We start from the raw sequence: 16965 nt of genomic DNA, 5'->3' as shown, positions 1-16965 counted from the left end.
TCAAGTAGAGCCCTCACCCTGCATAAGCCCATCACCATCTACATGTAATCCTCCCTTGATGGAGTGCATTGCCATTTCACCAGCATCTTCACTCCAGATTGCGGTCTTATCGGTGGAGGACTCGACAGACCTGTCCCTGAGAACCAAACTGCCTACTCTTGACCTTTGATTGTCTTTGCTTTGTTTTAGTCGGAGAGCCATTAAGGCAAGCAAGCGAAGGAGAGCGAGGGCTTAGATTTGTTACCCCAGCCAGTGTAGTGGCACGGCTAATGCCTTAGCTAAACCCTCTGGCTGAGGCTCTTAAGTGCAAGGGTGGGCGCCTCTGGAAACACTTTGAGCTTTATGTGGCGTGGAGTTTCCTAGGAGGGGAGCACAGTAATCCGACCTGAAGATAATAAGACATGAAACATAAATCCTCTCTGAGAACTACAGCAATTTGGCTCATATTTGCTCACTCTATCAGGCCACGCACTGTTAGGTGTTCAGGAGGAGTCGTTATTTGTCGAAACGCATAAAATAGTCAAGATCTTTAAAGCTGCAATATGTACATTTTTGTGCGACCTGACTAAATTCACATAGAGATGTGAGTTATAGATATGTCATTCTCATTGAAAGCAAGTCTAAGAAGCTGTACATCTGTTCTACACTATGTATACAGAAGTATGTGGACGCCTCTTCAAATGACTGGATTTGGCTATTTCAGCCACTCTTGTTGCTGACATCAAGCACACACCCATGCAATCTCCACAGACAAACATTGGCAGTATAATGGCCTTACTGAAGAGCTTAGTGACTTTCAATGTGGCACTGTCATAGGATGCCACCTTTCCAACAAGTCAATTTCTGCCCTGCTATAGCTGCCCCGGTGCTGTTATTGTGAAGTGGAAACGTCTAGGAGCAACAATGGCTCAGCTGCGAAGTGATAGGCCACAAAAACTCAGAGAACAGGACCACCGAGTGCTGAAGTGCATAGCGTGTTAAAATCGTCTCACTACTAAGTTCCAAACTGCCTCTGGAAGCAACATCAGCTGTTTGTTGGGAGCTTCATGAAATGGGTTTCCATGGCCGAGCAGCTGCACACAAGCCTAAGATCACCATGTGTAATGCCAAGCATCGGCTGTAGTGGGTAAAGCTCACCGCCATTGGACTCTGGAGCAGTGAAAACGTGTTCTCTGGAGTGATGAATCACGCTTAAATCTGGCAGTCCGACGGACGAATATGGATTTGCCGGATGCCAGGAAAATGCTACCTTCCCCAATGCTGGGTCTGGGGCTGTTTTTCATGGTTCGGGCTAGGCCCCTTAGTTCCAGTGAAGGGAAATCTTAATGCTACAGCTTGCAATTACATTCTAGGTGATTCTGTGCTTCCACTTTGTGTCAACAGTTTGGGGAAGGCCCTGTTACAGTATGACTCTGCCACCATGCACAAAGCTAGGTCCATACAGAAATGGTTTTTTCGAGATCGGTGTGGAAGAACTTGACTGGTGTGCACAGAGCCCTGACCTCAACCCCATCGAACACCTTTGGGATGAATTGGAACGCCGACTGTGGGCCAGGCCTGATTGCCCAACTTCAGTCCCTGACCTCACCAATGCTCTTGTGGCTGAATGGAAGCAAGAACCTGCAGCAATGTTCCAACATCTAGTGTAAAGCCTTCCCAGAAGAGTGGAGGCTGTTATAGCAGCAAAGGGGAGATCAATTCTATATTAATGCCCATGATATTGGAATGAGATGTTTGACAAGCAGGTGTCCACATACTTTTGGTCATGTAGTGTATCTATGTGCGCTATTTCTATGCTTCCTGCTCTTAAGTTTTGTTTTGCTTTTTGAAAATATATTTCACAGCGGTTTAGATGGTACAGTTAAGGCAAACTGTTAGGATTTTAGCAACCAGGATTTCTACATATTGCACCTATTCTCCCACCCACCCGCAACCCACTCCCAGACGTAGGCCCTAGACATCCACCTGTCGCCGAACATTGCTCACGTGTGAAGTCGGTAAACAAAAAATACCTCTGAGAGAGAGAGTCACAGACATTATCATAAGCAACTGTCAAAAAAAACGTCTTTGTATTGTTAAGCAGCGAAAAGAAGAGCATGATTTAATTAAAGCCGGGCAAAAGGCACAGGAGGATGACAGAAAAAAAGAGAAAAGGGAAGTTAATAAAGTAGTGTTGTTCCAGTTGAAAATGAGGATTTACCTTTGGGCACGGCGGCGGCTGCCCAGCTGCCACTCTCAGACAGCCATGGTTAGGCTGGCCGTGTGCTGGGCTCCTCAGGGCTTCAGGCAGTCCCTCTCTCTGGCAGCAAGGCTAATAAAAAATGGGAGAAATTAAAAGCAGACTCACAGGCCTGAATCCCCCTTTCCCCTCCATCCTTGGCTTACCTCTTCCTCCTCACTGCCACCGCCCCTTTTTCTTCTCTTACCTCCTCCCTTTCTATCTAAGACTGCCTGCTACTGAAACATGTGTTTGCCCCTAGGGGCTTTATGCCAATTATTTCCTCTGTAACTTTTATTTTTTAAATATATTTTTATTTAATTGGCGTTCTGTTTTGTGTAAGATTGGTGTCAAGGGTGACCGGCCTTTGGCAGTCTAGGGTGGGAAACAGAACAGCGCACAACTGCTTGATATACAAGAACAAATTCTGCTGAGGGCATGCACAGGCTTAAGCCCTCAGTCAAAAACCGGAAACACTTGGCAGAAACAAAGTATCACGATTTTGATCATTTTGAACCAATGTGTTTTTGTGTTCATATTTTTGCTTTAAAAAAAAAGTATCAAACGCTGAATGACAAAGATAGTCTCGTCACTCGATTGATTTTCTACAATTATCCCCTTTTGTATTGTATTAAATGATTCATTGAGTCCATTTCAGTTTGTAGCTGAAATGTTTTATTAGCACTTAATGGCTGGATGATGGCAATGCCAATGTGGGAGAGGAAGTGGTAGGCTCAATCACAGTTCTTCTCTCAGGTGTCTCTCAACAATGGAAATAAAGTGCACACTAGCTAATACTTTTACCTGGAGGGATGTTTTAGTCAGAATTACCAGTCAATTTTCAAGTGTTTAAATTTTAAACTCTCATAATGTACACTACATCAAAGCAGCCACATTTGGATTAAATAATAAATGAAGGCAATCAGATCAGCATGTGTAAAGGGGTTGGCTGGCCTGGAAACTCCTTGATTGGTGCTCCCCAGGCCCTCGGACTGGTTATTAAAGCCTGTCTGTCCAGCAGGCACCAGACAATCCACACACTGCACATCTCACAGCATAGTCCTAGACCTCCCAAAACCATTGCTACACATCTAGGATGGAGTAAGAGTGCCTATTCAGTACAGTAGGCTATGTGACAGATTGTGTCCTTTGAAATGCACTGAGTTTTACCAAACATTAAGAACATGTGCTCTTTCCATGACATCGACTGATCAGGTGAATCCAGGTTAAATATATGATCCCTTGTTGATGTCACTTGTTAAATCCAGGTCATTGAAGGGGAGGAGACAGGTTAAAGAAGGATTTTAAAGACTTGAGACAATTGAGACATTGAGTGTGTTTGTGCCATTCAGAGGGTGAATGCGCAATACAAAATATTTAAATGCCCTTGAACGGGTTACGGTCGTAGGTGCCAGACACACCGGTTTGTCTCAAGAACTGCAACACTGCTGGGTTTTTCACACTAAACATTTTCTGTGTGTATCAAAAATGGTCCACCACCCAAAGGACATCCAGCCAACTTGACCCAACTGTGGGAAGCATTGCAGCGCCACGTCTGTTTCTATGGGCACAAGCACTGTTCATGACACAAACTGTTCCCTCTTGTTGGTGGAGAGAAAATGTTGCAGGTTTAAAGCTTATTCCCAGCAATTCTACACATTTTGTCATGGGGTGCAGAGAAAATGTTGCAGTTTTCGTGCAATTCTATATGATATTTGAGCTAAATCTATGGGCTGAAAAACCTAGCTAAAAAACAGCTGACATGGGAAAATTGATCTGGACATTTCGGACAAGTTATAAATTAGCTCTCTAAGGTATGCAAAGACTGACAATGACAAGAGGAAAACTGATGATGCACTACCAAATTTTGAAATTGCACCTTGTGCACTCCACTATTACATCTTACAAGAGTACATTGAAAGCTGTACTGACCCCCACAGTTTGGGAAACACTGATGTAGATCTATGCGTCATTGTTTACATATGAATTAATATTCCAACAATTCTCGGCAAGTACAAAAGTCCAACTCAGCCATAATGTACTGTGTGTATACATCAAACACATGGTTTCCAGTTGTTTGATGTGATTCCAGTTGCTCCGTTCTGGACATTCTTATGAGCCGTTCTACCTTCAGCAGCCTCCTGTGGTGTGTAGCTTTTGGTTTAATACAAAACATGATTTTTTTCCACTTCCCTACCTTTTCACTCAGTCAGTCTTTTTTCTTTCTTATCATCCCCCTCTCTGCGGATGCCACTGATTATGACTAATTACGTTTATGAATGGCAGTGCTGAGGGTGCTCAATCAGGATTCCATAATCTCTTTTTTTCTCTCCTCTTTACCGTGGCTGAGCCACAGCAGTGATGAGGTCACGGAGTCACTCCACTCATCCCTACAGTATGTCCAATATAGACCCACGGATAGTGCCACTCTCTCGCTCAGCATGAGCAGGCTTTGCCTCAGCCTATGAGAACAGGAGGGATGGGTGGAAACATCAGACAACCCTTTTTTTCCCACCTTTTCTCTAATCCTTACCCTGAAGCAAAGGCCATTGAATTATATGGGCACTTCTAGGCAAATAACCCAAATAAATTCAGTCTAGCAGACATGTGGCTTGTGGAGTGAGGGCTTTTATGACGTCAGGATGAGCATGTACTTTAACATTCAACCAAGGATTAAGCCCCCCCCCCCCCTCTCACTTAATTGGTTTAGATGAATATCGGGAATAAAGCTTGGTTTAAGCCATGCAATTAGTAGAGCGGTGTTATTGAATTTATGAATGTGCCAGGAATACTGAATACTTACAAACAACTCATAAATCATATCCATTTTCTAAGATTGAATATGTAGAATATTTTATGTGTATATCATTTTTTTTTAAATGACATACATTTGAAGTCGGAAGTTTACATACACTTAGGTTGGAGTCATTAATAAAACTCGTTTTTCAAACACTCAACACATTTCTTGTTAACAAAGTATAGTTTTGGCAAGTCGGTTAGGACATCTACTCTGTGCATGACACAAGTCATTTTTCCAACAATTGTTTACAGACAGATTATTCCACTTATGGATCACAATTCCAGTGGGTCAGAAGTTTACATAAACTAAGTTGACTGTGCCTTTAAACAGCTTGGAAAATTCAAGAAAATTATGTCATGGCTTTAGAAGCTTCTGGTGGGCTAATTGACATCATTTGAGTTAATTGGATGTTTATTTAATTTTATTTATTTATTTCACCTTTATTTAACCAGGTAGGCTAGTTGAGAACAAGTTCTCATTTACAACTGCGACCTGGCCAAGATAAAGCATAGCAGTGTGAACAGACAGCAACACAGAGTTACACATGGAGTAAACAATAAACAAGTCAATAACACAGTAGAAATGTTTTTACATATAACAAAATAAAAAGAGTCTATATACATTGTGTGCAAAAGGCATGAGGAGGTAGGCGAATAATTACAATTTAGCAGATTTAACACTGGAGTGATAAATGATCAGATGGTCATGTGCAGGTAGAGATACTGGTGTGCAAAAGAGCAGAAAAGTAAATAAATAAAAACAGTATGGGGATGAGGTAGGCAAATTGGGTGGGCTATTTACCGATGGACTATGTACAGCTGCAGTGATCGGTTAGCTGCTCAGATAGCAGATGTTTAAAGTTGGTGAGGGCGATTGAAGTTGGAGACTTTTAAGATTTTTGCAATTCGTTCCAGTCACAGGCAGCAGAGAACTGGAAGGAAAGGCGGCCAAATGAGGTGTTGGCTTTAGGGATGATCAGTGAGATACACCTGCTAGAGCGCGTGCTACGGGTGGGTGTTGCCATCGTGACCAGTGAACTGAGATAAGGCGGAGCTTTACCTAGCATGGACTTGTAGATGACCTGGAGCCAGTGGGTCTAGCGACAAATATGTAGCGAGAGCCAGCCGACTAGAGCATACAGGTCGCAGTGGTGGGTGGTATAAGGTGCTTTAGTAACAAAGGGGATGGCGCTGTGATAAACTGCATCCAGTTTGCTGAGTAGAGTAATGTAAGCCATTTTGTAGATGACATCGCCGAAGTCGAGGATCGGTAGGATAGTCAGTTTTACTAGGGTAAGTTGTGAGTGAAGGCGTGAGTGAAGGAGGTTTTGTTGCGAAATAGAAAGCCGATTCTAGATTTGATTTTGGATTGGAGATGTTTGATATGAGTCTGGAAGGAGAGTTTACAGTCTAGCCAGACACCTAGGTACTTATAGATGTCCACATATTCTAGGTCGGAACCATCCAGGGTGGTGATGCTAGTCGGGCGTGTGGGTGCAAGCAGCGAACGGTTGAAAAGCATGCAGTTGGAGGCCACGGAAGGAGTGTTGTATGGCATTGAAGCTCGTTTGGAGGTTAGATAGCACAGTGTCCAAGGAAGGGCCAGAAGTATACAGAATGGTGTCGTCTGCGTAGAGGTGGATCAGGGAATCGCCCGCAGCAAGAGCAACATCATTGATATATACAGAGAAGAGTCGGCCCGAGAATTGAACCCTGTGGCACCCCCATAGAGACTGCCAGAGGACCGGACAACATGCCTTCCGATTTGACACACTGAACTTTGTCTGCAAAGTAGTTGGAGAACCAGGCAAGGCAGTCATTAGAAAAACAGAGGCTACTGAGTCTGCTGATAAGAATATGGTTGTAGAAAAGGCCCATGGAGTTGGTGGAATACTCCTTTAATTCATTGCCATTTACTCAGCTGGGCCAGGGGCGCTTTAATTAGGTCAGGTGGAAATGTCTGACAGATCTCAACTCCATAAAAGGAGGAAATTGGCATCGCCTGATCTCGCTGCTTTCTCTTCCTTAACTCCATCTCATTCAGAAGTTCTGTGCGTCCATGAATCCACGTAAGTCCACCGACTCTGTTACCTTTCATGTTACCTTTCTGAATTATCTGTGGCGATCGGGAGTGTGGGCCATTCAGTTACTGTTAATAGTTATCACCGCGGAGCGCGGCTTGGAGCGCAGCTTCAAACATATTGTGTAATGTGAATTGTCAATGATCACGGCCCTACAGATCCTCATAGGCCAATTACACAATCGATATGGTTCATGTGTATTGAAATTAATTATATGTACACATGAAGACTGTTGAAAGCGTGAAATGAGAAACGTCATTGTTTGCTAACTGATTGACTTTGATCATGGGGATTATCGATTGTATAACCATTCACTGTTTGTATTCTCATGATTTATGATAAATAGTTGTGAGCCTAAATGACTCGCGGATGATTACTATTGACTTCTTAATGAACTGGACTGTTGAATTCCCTAATTTATGTTAATAATGACTGATATGATTTGATCTTTGATTATGAATTTGATTGTATACATGTTATTTGTTTCCTTTGTGATGCAGCACAGACTACTCAGTAAATATACCACTTTATGGTTAAAGGAATTCCTGCCTCAGTCTCATCCATTCCTCTGTCACCTGACACGTGACCACCTGTTCACCTTCATTGTCAGTCATCCTACCTGTCCAGCTACCCACACAGATTCCACTAATCTTTCAATGGTCCTTTGAGCCGGATGATGACTGAACCAAAGACAGGTGAAAAGGAAATGGAGGCGGAGAGGGAAGAATTGTCTCCACTGGAAGGAAGAAGAGAGGAGGAGAGAGCAGCTGAGGGAAAGGTCTTGGAACAAAGGAAATATCCAGGAGCTAAGCCTAAAGCAACAAAGGCTTCATCCTCAACTACCAGCAGCACCAGAAGAACCAGGCAAGCACCTGGTTATCTTAAGGATTATGTGGTCGAGGTTCCGACATCAAAGGGCAAGCCCACCAGAGCTCAAAGAGTTGATGGATCAACTATATGTTTCAGCCATCAACCATCCCCTCTGAGCCAAGGACCGGAAACTGCTTTGGAGCAGGAAAGTGGTCTACGTGAAGAACCTATGGAGGAGGTAACTCCCACTGCACAGGTCGACCAGCTTCCAGAGGCAGGCTCCGCTCACCCCTTAACTAATGGGAAATCGTCGAAGCACTCTAGACGCAGTGGGAGTTTGACCAGTGGATACCCCTTTGGAAGTGGCCATGGCAGCCGCCATTCACTAGCCCTCAGCGATTCACAGACCGCTGTCCTACAAGAGAGGATGAAACTATTAGCTTTGGAAGAAATTGAGCGACAGATTGAGGAGGAACGACAGGCTGACGAACGATGTCACCAATTGGATGTGCAGGCCCGTAGAGCTCTACAGGAAAGGGAATTCATTGCCAAGGACCTGGCACAGCAGCGACGGCACCGTCAAGCCAGAAGGGAATTGGAGGAGGCACGGATGGTCTCATCCTTCCTGGAGAGGAACGAACAGGGAGTTGACCTGACCACCCCTCCACATGGACCTGAACTGTCTGCCTTTCTTTCCCAATCTGCCCCTCTGGTACAGCATGGCACACAGTCCTCGGAGGCTCCGGGGTCAACAGCCAACACGGAGCACGGGAGACAGGCCGCTCCGCCAGTGATACAAGTTAGCATTCCTCCATCTGGACAAAGCATCACTCCTTCCCCTTTCCGCCAATTACCAACCAAGGCAAATCGTTCCTTTCGTCCAGGGCCAGGCCAGTCCTCAAACAACAGGTCGGAGGGCTCTCGCCCAATTCCGGCTGCCACAAATGGTGGGTATGGGACAGTAGGGGACCGGCCCAATGAGGCCACAGTGGGCTCATCAGAAGTCCCGGGTTTATCCTTCACGCAACCAGAAGAGGGAGCCAACATTATGAAACTTCTAGTAGCCTCAGCCTATGGAATTCCCAGACCCAAACTGCCATACTTTGAAAATGGAAAGGAGAGTGAATTTGTCCTTTTGGAAATGGCATTGGAGAGCCTACTGGGTATTCACAGTCATCTGTCAGAACGCTACAAATACCAAGTACTAATGGATCATTTGCGGTTTCCCAGTGCATACAGGCTGGCCCAATCCTTTATGCACTCCGCAACACCATACACTGCAGCTCTCCAGGCCCTGAAGGCGAGATATGGTGAGCCACGTCAGCTGGTCCAGAATGAACTAAACAACATCCTGAACACGTCTCCAATTAAAATGGGAGACCATGCTGCCTTCCAAGAATTCTCCCTGGCTGTCCAATCCCTGACCTCGATGCTCCAATCCGTTGAAGGAGAAGACGGGAACGAGCTTAAATGTGGCTCCCACCTGGACAGGCTTCTTAGCAAACTTCCAGTGTACCTCAGAGACAGTTTCATTGAACATTGTTTGAATAAGGGCATCCTGAAAGAGGGCTCGAGAAGCACCTATGCTCTCAGAGACCTGGCCGCATGGTTGGAGGTGAAGGCAAAGGCGAAGAGCATCGCTCACCAGGCCACAATCTCCGCCATAGCCACAGGGGGAAGGAAGGAGTTTGAACGCCAGCAGGGACATAAAAGGCCAAATCCCACTACCATGTACTTAAATAGTGAGGCCGGGGAGGAACCCAGGAAGAAGACCCCTCTCAAGAGCAAGAACATCAAATTCCAGCCTTACTGCCCATATTGCAATAGTAAGGGGCACTTCCTTGGCTCATGCCCCAGGGTTAAAAAGCTCACTCAAACTCAATTGAAGGCCTGGATCACTTCAGGCGAGCGATGCTACAAGTGTGCCCGTAGTCATAAGGCGGAGACCTGCACATTGAGGAAACCCTGCAACCGCTGTAAAGAAATCCATCTCACCGTGTTGCATAATGTAATTCCCCAAGCACAGAAGGAGCAGAGTATGCTCATGGTAGGAGCTGCAAAGGAGCTGTATCTCGACCAGCAGAACCGGTCTCCAAGGGTCATGTTGAAGGTGGTCAAGGTCACTCTGCAAAGTGAAGGGAGAAGCATTGATACATTCGCCGTTCTAGATGATGGGTCAGAAAGAACAATCATTCTCACAGCGGCCACCCGTCAGTTTAACCTGGAAGGGACCCCCGAGACCCTTAATCTCAGAACGGTGCGACATGATGTTATCCAAATGAAAGGCTCTGCTGTAACCTTTAGCATTTCACCTTCAGGAAACAGGGACGTGGCCTATAACATCACCAATGCCTTCACGGCAGATGGCTTGAATCTCGCAGAGCACTCCTGCCCGGTAAGTGTTCTACAGAAACAATATCCTCATCTACGAGGATTGCCTCTTCCTAACCTGGCCAGAGTAGCACCACTTATCCTGATTGGGTCAGACCACCCACATCTCGTCACCCCGACTGAGCCTATACGAGCTGGACCAGAAGGAGGACCCATTGCTGTCCATACATCCTTGGGTTGGGCTGTGCAAGGTCCATCCCATCTACTTCTCTCCACCCAGGGCCAGAGAGGCCTATGGGGCGGTTTCCTATCTTAGAGTGGAGGATAAGGCAGGCCACACCCATGTCTCCTTTGTCATGGCCAGGTCCAGGGTCGCACCCAAGAAGCAGTTGTCAATGCCTAGGCTGGAACTCAGTGCTGCCCTTTCCGGAGCCCAGTTGGCCTCTACCTTGCGAGCCGAGCTCACCTTGCCAATCCAAAGGGTCATCTACTGGAGTGATTCGACCACTGTATTGACCTGGCTCAAGTCGGAGTCCTGCAGGTATAAGGTGTTCGTCGGAACTCGCATTGCGGAAATCCAAGACCTAACAGAAGTCCAGGACTGGAGGTATGTTGATAGCATAAACAATCCTGCTGATGACATTACTAGAGGTAAAACCCTTAAGGAATTGGCTAAACCCCATCACTGGAGCTTGGGACCACCATTCTTGTCCCAACCAGAGAAAGAGTGGCCGACAGCCCCCAGGCGTGCGGCCCCTCCGCAACCAACTGAAGCTCATGAGTTAAGGAAGTCCGCCCAATGCTACAGCATTTCTACGGAACCAACAACGGCTCTCCCTGACCTAACACAATCCCAAACACTGCCGGATCTGATCACAGCCACAAACCAGACCTCAGATGGGGTGGCTTCTATACCTACCTCCCTCGCGGCAGAGACACTACTCCTCCAGCAAGCACAAGCAGTTAGCTTCCCTGAGGAGTTAAAAGCTCTGAAAGCCGGTAGGGAAGTGGCTAAGGACAGCCGTCTTATCTCTCTTGCCCCAGAATATGATCCAATCCTTGGAGTGATCAGAGTCGGAGGGAGGCTGCGCCAAGCAGAGGTTTTGGACCCAGATGCTATCCACCCAATTATCCTTGACTCCAGACACCCTCTTACCAGGCTCCTCATCAAGAGTTATGATGAGCGGCTTCTCCACCCAGGGCCAGAGAGGGTCTATGGGGAGATGAGGCGGAAGTACTGGATAATTGGAGGACGAGGAGCCATTCGTAAGCACCAATACGCCTGCGTAGAATGTCAGAGATGGCGGGCCGGAGCTACGGTGCCCAAAATGGCAGATTTACCCCCTGCTCGCTTGCGCCTCCTTAAACCACCCTTCTGGTCAACAGGAGTAGATTGCTTTGGCCCCTTGATGATCAAGTTAGGTCGTCGTGTGGAAAAGCGCTGGGGCATTCTATTCAAGTGTTTGACAACCAGATGTGTCCACCTGGACCTACTGGAGAGTTTGGATACGGAAGCCTTCCTCATGGCCCTACGGCGGTTTATCTCCCGACGGGGGAAACCCTACGAGATCCTGGCTGACAGAGGTACGAACTTCAAGGCAGGAGAAGCCAGGTTGGAGGAAGCCTTCCAAGCCATGGAACCCAGCCTCCAGGATCAGCTGATGGACCAACAAATCTCATTCAAATTTAACCCTCCAGGCGCTCCTCATTTTGGAGGAACATGGGAGCGAGAGATCAAATCTGAAAAAACTGCCTTACGAGTCGTCCTGGGGGACCAAACTGTCACTGAAACTGTCTTGAGGACTGTCCTGATAGAGGTGGAAGGGATTCTGAACTCTAAACCCTTGGGATATCTCTCTGCAGACATCGCTGACCCCGATCCGGTTACACCGAATATGCTCTTGATGGGACGCCGAGATGCGTCACTTCCTCAAGCCATGTATGCTGATACCAACCTCGTAGGCAGACGCCGGTGGCGACACAGCCAAATCTTAGCTGACCATTTTTGGACCCGATTACCTACCAAGTCTACAGCACAGAGGGAAATGGCGGAGAGAAATGGCCAGCCTGGAAACTGGCCAAGTAGTAATGATGGTGGACCCTCAGCTGCCTCGAGCCTCCTGGCCGGTAGGCCGTATAACTAAGACCAAGCCTGGGATCGATGGTCGTGTTAGATCAGTGGAGATCCAGGTGAAGAACCGGACATATATCCGGCCAGTTGCCCGACTGATTCCTCTCCCTGAGATGACAGGACGGGGAGCAATGAGCCTTTTTTGAGGAGTGTGGAATTTAACAAATTTCCGGGGTGGCTGTAGAAAAGGCCCATGGAGTTGGTGGAATACTCCTTTAATTCATTGCCATTTACTCAGCTGGGCCAGGGGCGCTTTAATTAGGTCAGGTGGAAATGTCCGACAGATCTCAACTCCATAAAAGGAGGAAATTGCCATCGCCTGATCTCGCTGCTTTCTCTTCCTTAACTCCATCTCATTCAGAAGTTCTGTGCGTCCATGAATCCACGTAAGTCCACCGACTCTGTTACCTTTCATGTTACCTTTCTGAATTATCTGTGGCGATCGGGAGTGTGGGCCATTCAGTTACTGTTAATAGTTATCACCGCGGAGCGCGGCTTGGAGCGCAGCTTCAAACATATTGTGTAATGTGAATTGTCAATGATCACGGCCCTACAGATCCTCATAGGCCAATTACACAATCGATATGGTTCATGTGTATTGAAATTAATTATATGTACACATGAAGACTGTTGAAAGCGTGAAATGAGAAACGTCATTGTTTGCTAACTGATTGACTTTGATCATGGGGATTATCGATTGTATAACCATTCACTGTTTGTATTCTCATGATTTATGATAAATAGTTGTGAGCCTAAATGACTCGCGGATGATTACTATTGACTTCTTAATGAACTGGACTGTTGAATTCCCTAATTTATGTTAATAATGACTGATATGATTTGATCTTTGATTATGAATTTGATTGTATACATGTTATTTGTTTCCTTTGTGATGCAGCACAGACTACTCAGTAAATATACCACTTTATGGTTAAAGGAATTCCTGCCTCAGTCTCATCCATTCCTCTGTCACCTGACACGTGACCACCTGTTCACCTTCATTGTCAGTCATCCTACCTGTCCAGCTACCCACACAGATTCCACTAATCTTTCAATGGTGATTGACAGAGTCGAAAGCCTTGGCCAGGTCGATGAAGACGGCTGCACAGTACTGTCTTTTATTGATGGCGGTTATGATATCGTTTAGTACCTTTAGCGTGGCTGAGGTGCACCTGTGACCGGCTCGGAAACCAGATTGCGCAGCGGAGAAGGTACGGTGGGATTCGAGATGGTCAGTGATCTGTTTGTTAACTTGGCTTTCGAAGACCTTAGATATGCAGGGCAGGATGGATATAGGTCTGTAACAGTTTGGGTCCATGGTGTCTCCCCCTTTGAAGAGTTGGATGACCGCGGCAGCTTTCCAGTCCTTGGGCATCTCAGACGATATGAAAGAGAGGTTGAACAGGCTGGTAATAGGGGTTGCTACAATGGCGGCGGATAGTTTCAGAAATAGAGGGTCCAGATTGTCAAGGGTCCAGGTTTTGCAGCTCTTTCAGAACATCTGCTATCTGGATTTGGGTAAAGGAGAAGCTGGGGAGGCTTGAGCGAGTAGCTGCGGGGGGGTGCTGTTGCGAAATGCTTATTGAAGTTTTCGATTACCATGGCTTGATCGGTGGTGACCGTGTTACCTAGCCTCAGTGCAGTGGGCAGCTGGGAGGAGGTTCTCTTGTTCTCCATGGACTTTACAGTGTCCCAGAACTTTTTGGAGTTAGAGCTACAGGATGAAAATTTCTGCTTGAAAAATCTGGCCTTTGCTTTCCTGACTGACTGCGTGTATTGGTTCCTGACTTCCCTGAACAGTTGCATATCGCGGGGACTATTCGATGCTATTGCAGTCCGCCACAGAATGTTTTTGTGCTGGTCGAGGGCAGTCAGGTCTGGAGTGAACCAGGGGCTAAATCTGTTCTTAGTTCTGCATTTTTGGAACGGAGCATGCTTATCTAAGATGGTGAGGAAGTTACTTTTAAAGAATGACCAGGCATCCTCAACTGACGGGATGAGATCAATGTCCTTCCAGGATACCCGGGCCAGGTCGATTAGAAAGGCCTGCTCGCAGAAGTGTTTTAGGGAGTGGTCGTTAGTGATTAGGGGTGGTCGTTTGACTGCGGACCCGTAGCGAATACAGGCAATGAGGCAGTGATCGCTGAGATCCTGGTAGGCAAGTTCTCATTTACAATTGCGACCTGGCCAAGATAAAGCAAAGCAGTTCGACAGATACAACGACACAGAGTTACACATGGAGTAAGACAAACATACAGTCAATAATACAGTATAAACAAGTCTATATACAATGTGAGCAAATGAGGTGAGAAGGGAGGTAAAGGCAAAAGAGGCCATGGTGGCAAAGTAAATACAATATAGCAAGTAAAACACTGGAATGGTAGTTTTGCAATGGAAGAATGTGCAAAGTAGAAATAAAAATAATGGGGTGCAAAGGAGCAAAGTAAATAAATAAATTAAATACAGTTGGGAAAGAGGTAGTTGTTTGGGCTAAATTATAGGTGGGCTATGTACAGGTGCAGTAATCTGTAAGATGCTCTGACAGTTGCTGCTTAAAGCTAGTGAGGGAGATAAGTGTTTCCAGTTTCAGAGATTTTTGTAGTTCGTTCCAGTCATTGGCAGCAGAGAACTGGAAGGAGAGGCGGCCAAAGAAATAATTGGTTTTGGGGGTGACTAGAGAGATATACCTGCTGGAGCGTGTGCTACAGGTGGGAGATGCTATGGTGACCAGCGAGCTGAGATAAGGGGGGACTTTACCTAGCAGGGTCTTGTAGATGACATGGATGACATGGAGCCAGTGGGTTTGGCGACGAGTATGAAGCGAGGGCCAGCCAACGAGAGCGTACAGGTCGCAATGGTGAGTAGTATATGGGGCTTTGGTGACAAAACGGATTGCACTGTGATAGACTGCATCCAATTTGTTGAGTAGGGTATTGGAGGCTATTTTGTAAATGACATCGCCAAAGTCGAGGATTGGTAGGATGGTCAGTTTTACAAGGGTATGTTTGGCAGCATGAGTGAAGGATGCTTTGTTGCAAAATAGGAAGCCAATTCTAGATTTAACTTTGGATTGGAGATGTTTGATATGGGTCTGGAAGGAGAGTTTACAGTCTAACCAGACACCTAAGTATTTGTAGTTGTCCACGTATTCAGAGTAAGTCAGAGCCGTCCAGAGTAGTGATGTTGGACAGGCGGGTAGGTGCAGGTAGCGATCGGTTGAAGAGCATGCATTTAGTTTTACTTGTATTTAAGAGCAATTGGAGGCCACGGAAGGAGAGTTGTATGGCATTGAAGCTTGCCTGGAGGGTTGTTAACACAGTGTCCAAAGAAGGGCCGGAAGTATACAGAATGGTGTCGTCTGCGTAGAGGTGGATCAGAGACTCACCAGCAGCAAGAGCGACCTCTTTGATGTATACAGAGAAGAGACTCGGTCCAAGAATTGAACCCTGTGGCACCCCCATAGAGACTGCCAGAGGTCCGGACAGCAGACCCTCCGATTTGACACACTGAACTCTGTCAGAGAAGTAGTTGGTGAACCAGGCAAGGCAATCATTTGAGAAACCAAGGCTGTCGAGTCTGCCGATGAGGATGTGGTGATTGACAGAGTCGAAAGCCTTGGCCAGATCAATGAATACGGCTGCACAATAATGTTTCTTATCGATGGCGGTTAAGATATTGTTTAGGACCTTGAGCGTGGCTGAGGTGCACCCATGACCAGCTCTGAAACCAGATTGCATAGCAGAGAAGGTATGGTGAGATTCGAAATGGTCGGTAATCTGTTTGTTGACTTGGCTTTCGAAGACCTTAGAAAGGCATGGTAGGATAGATATAGGTCTGTAGCAGTTTGGTTCAAGAGTGTCCCCCCCTTTGAAGAGGGGGATGACCGCAGCTGCTTTCCAATCTTTGGGAATCTCAGACGACACGAAAGAGAGGTTGAACAGGCTAGTAATAGGGGTGGCAACAATTTCAGCAGATCATTTTAGAAAGAAAGGGTCCAGATTGTCTAGCCCGGCTGATTTGTAGGGGTCCAGATTTTTCAGCTCTTTCAGAACATCAGCTGAATGGATTTGGGAGAAGGAGAAATGGGGAAGGCTTGGGCGAGTTGCTGTTGGGGGTGCAGTGCTGTTGACCGGGGTAGGAGTAGCCAGGTGGAAAGCATGGCCATACTTACACTGACACCCCAACACACATACACACCCCAACGCACACACATTTTTTGTACTAACCCACTAACCCTCTATGTAAACACTGGACTCTACCCACCCACACACAGTTACACTGACACAACAACACACACACTACATACGCCCACACACACATAACATGCGAACACATGCATACTGACACCACAAACACAAACACACTCACACACACTTTCACGCTGCTGCTACTTTCTATTATCTTACCTGTTGCCTAGTCACTTTACCCCTACCTGTATGTACATAGCTACCTCAAGTACCTCATACTTCGCTTCAGTACTGGTACTTCCATGTTATTTTTATTCGTTATTAACTGTGTGTTTATTCCTCGTGTCACCATACATTTTTTTATATCTTTAACTCTGCATTGTTAGAAAAGGACCCATATACATGTCA

At 46.3% G+C, this 16965-nt stretch overlaps 1 protein-coding gene across 1 annotated transcript in view; it reads left to right on the top strand.

The window, feature by feature from the left end:
* The window catches only part of LOC115138293 (PARK2 co-regulated), a 244869-nt gene that overhangs the window by 80691 nt on the left and 147213 nt on the right, over positions 1–16965 (top strand). The gene's annotated exons all lie outside the window — the stretch shown is intronic.

Source organism: Oncorhynchus nerka, linkage group LG12 (assembly GCF_034236695.1).
Source record: "Oncorhynchus nerka isolate Pitt River linkage group LG12, Oner_Uvic_2.0, whole genome shotgun sequence".
In the NCBI taxonomy this organism is placed as follows: Eukaryota; Metazoa; Chordata; class Actinopteri; order Salmoniformes; family Salmonidae; genus Oncorhynchus; species Oncorhynchus nerka.
This window is presented reverse-complemented; position numbering and strand designations above follow the sequence as displayed.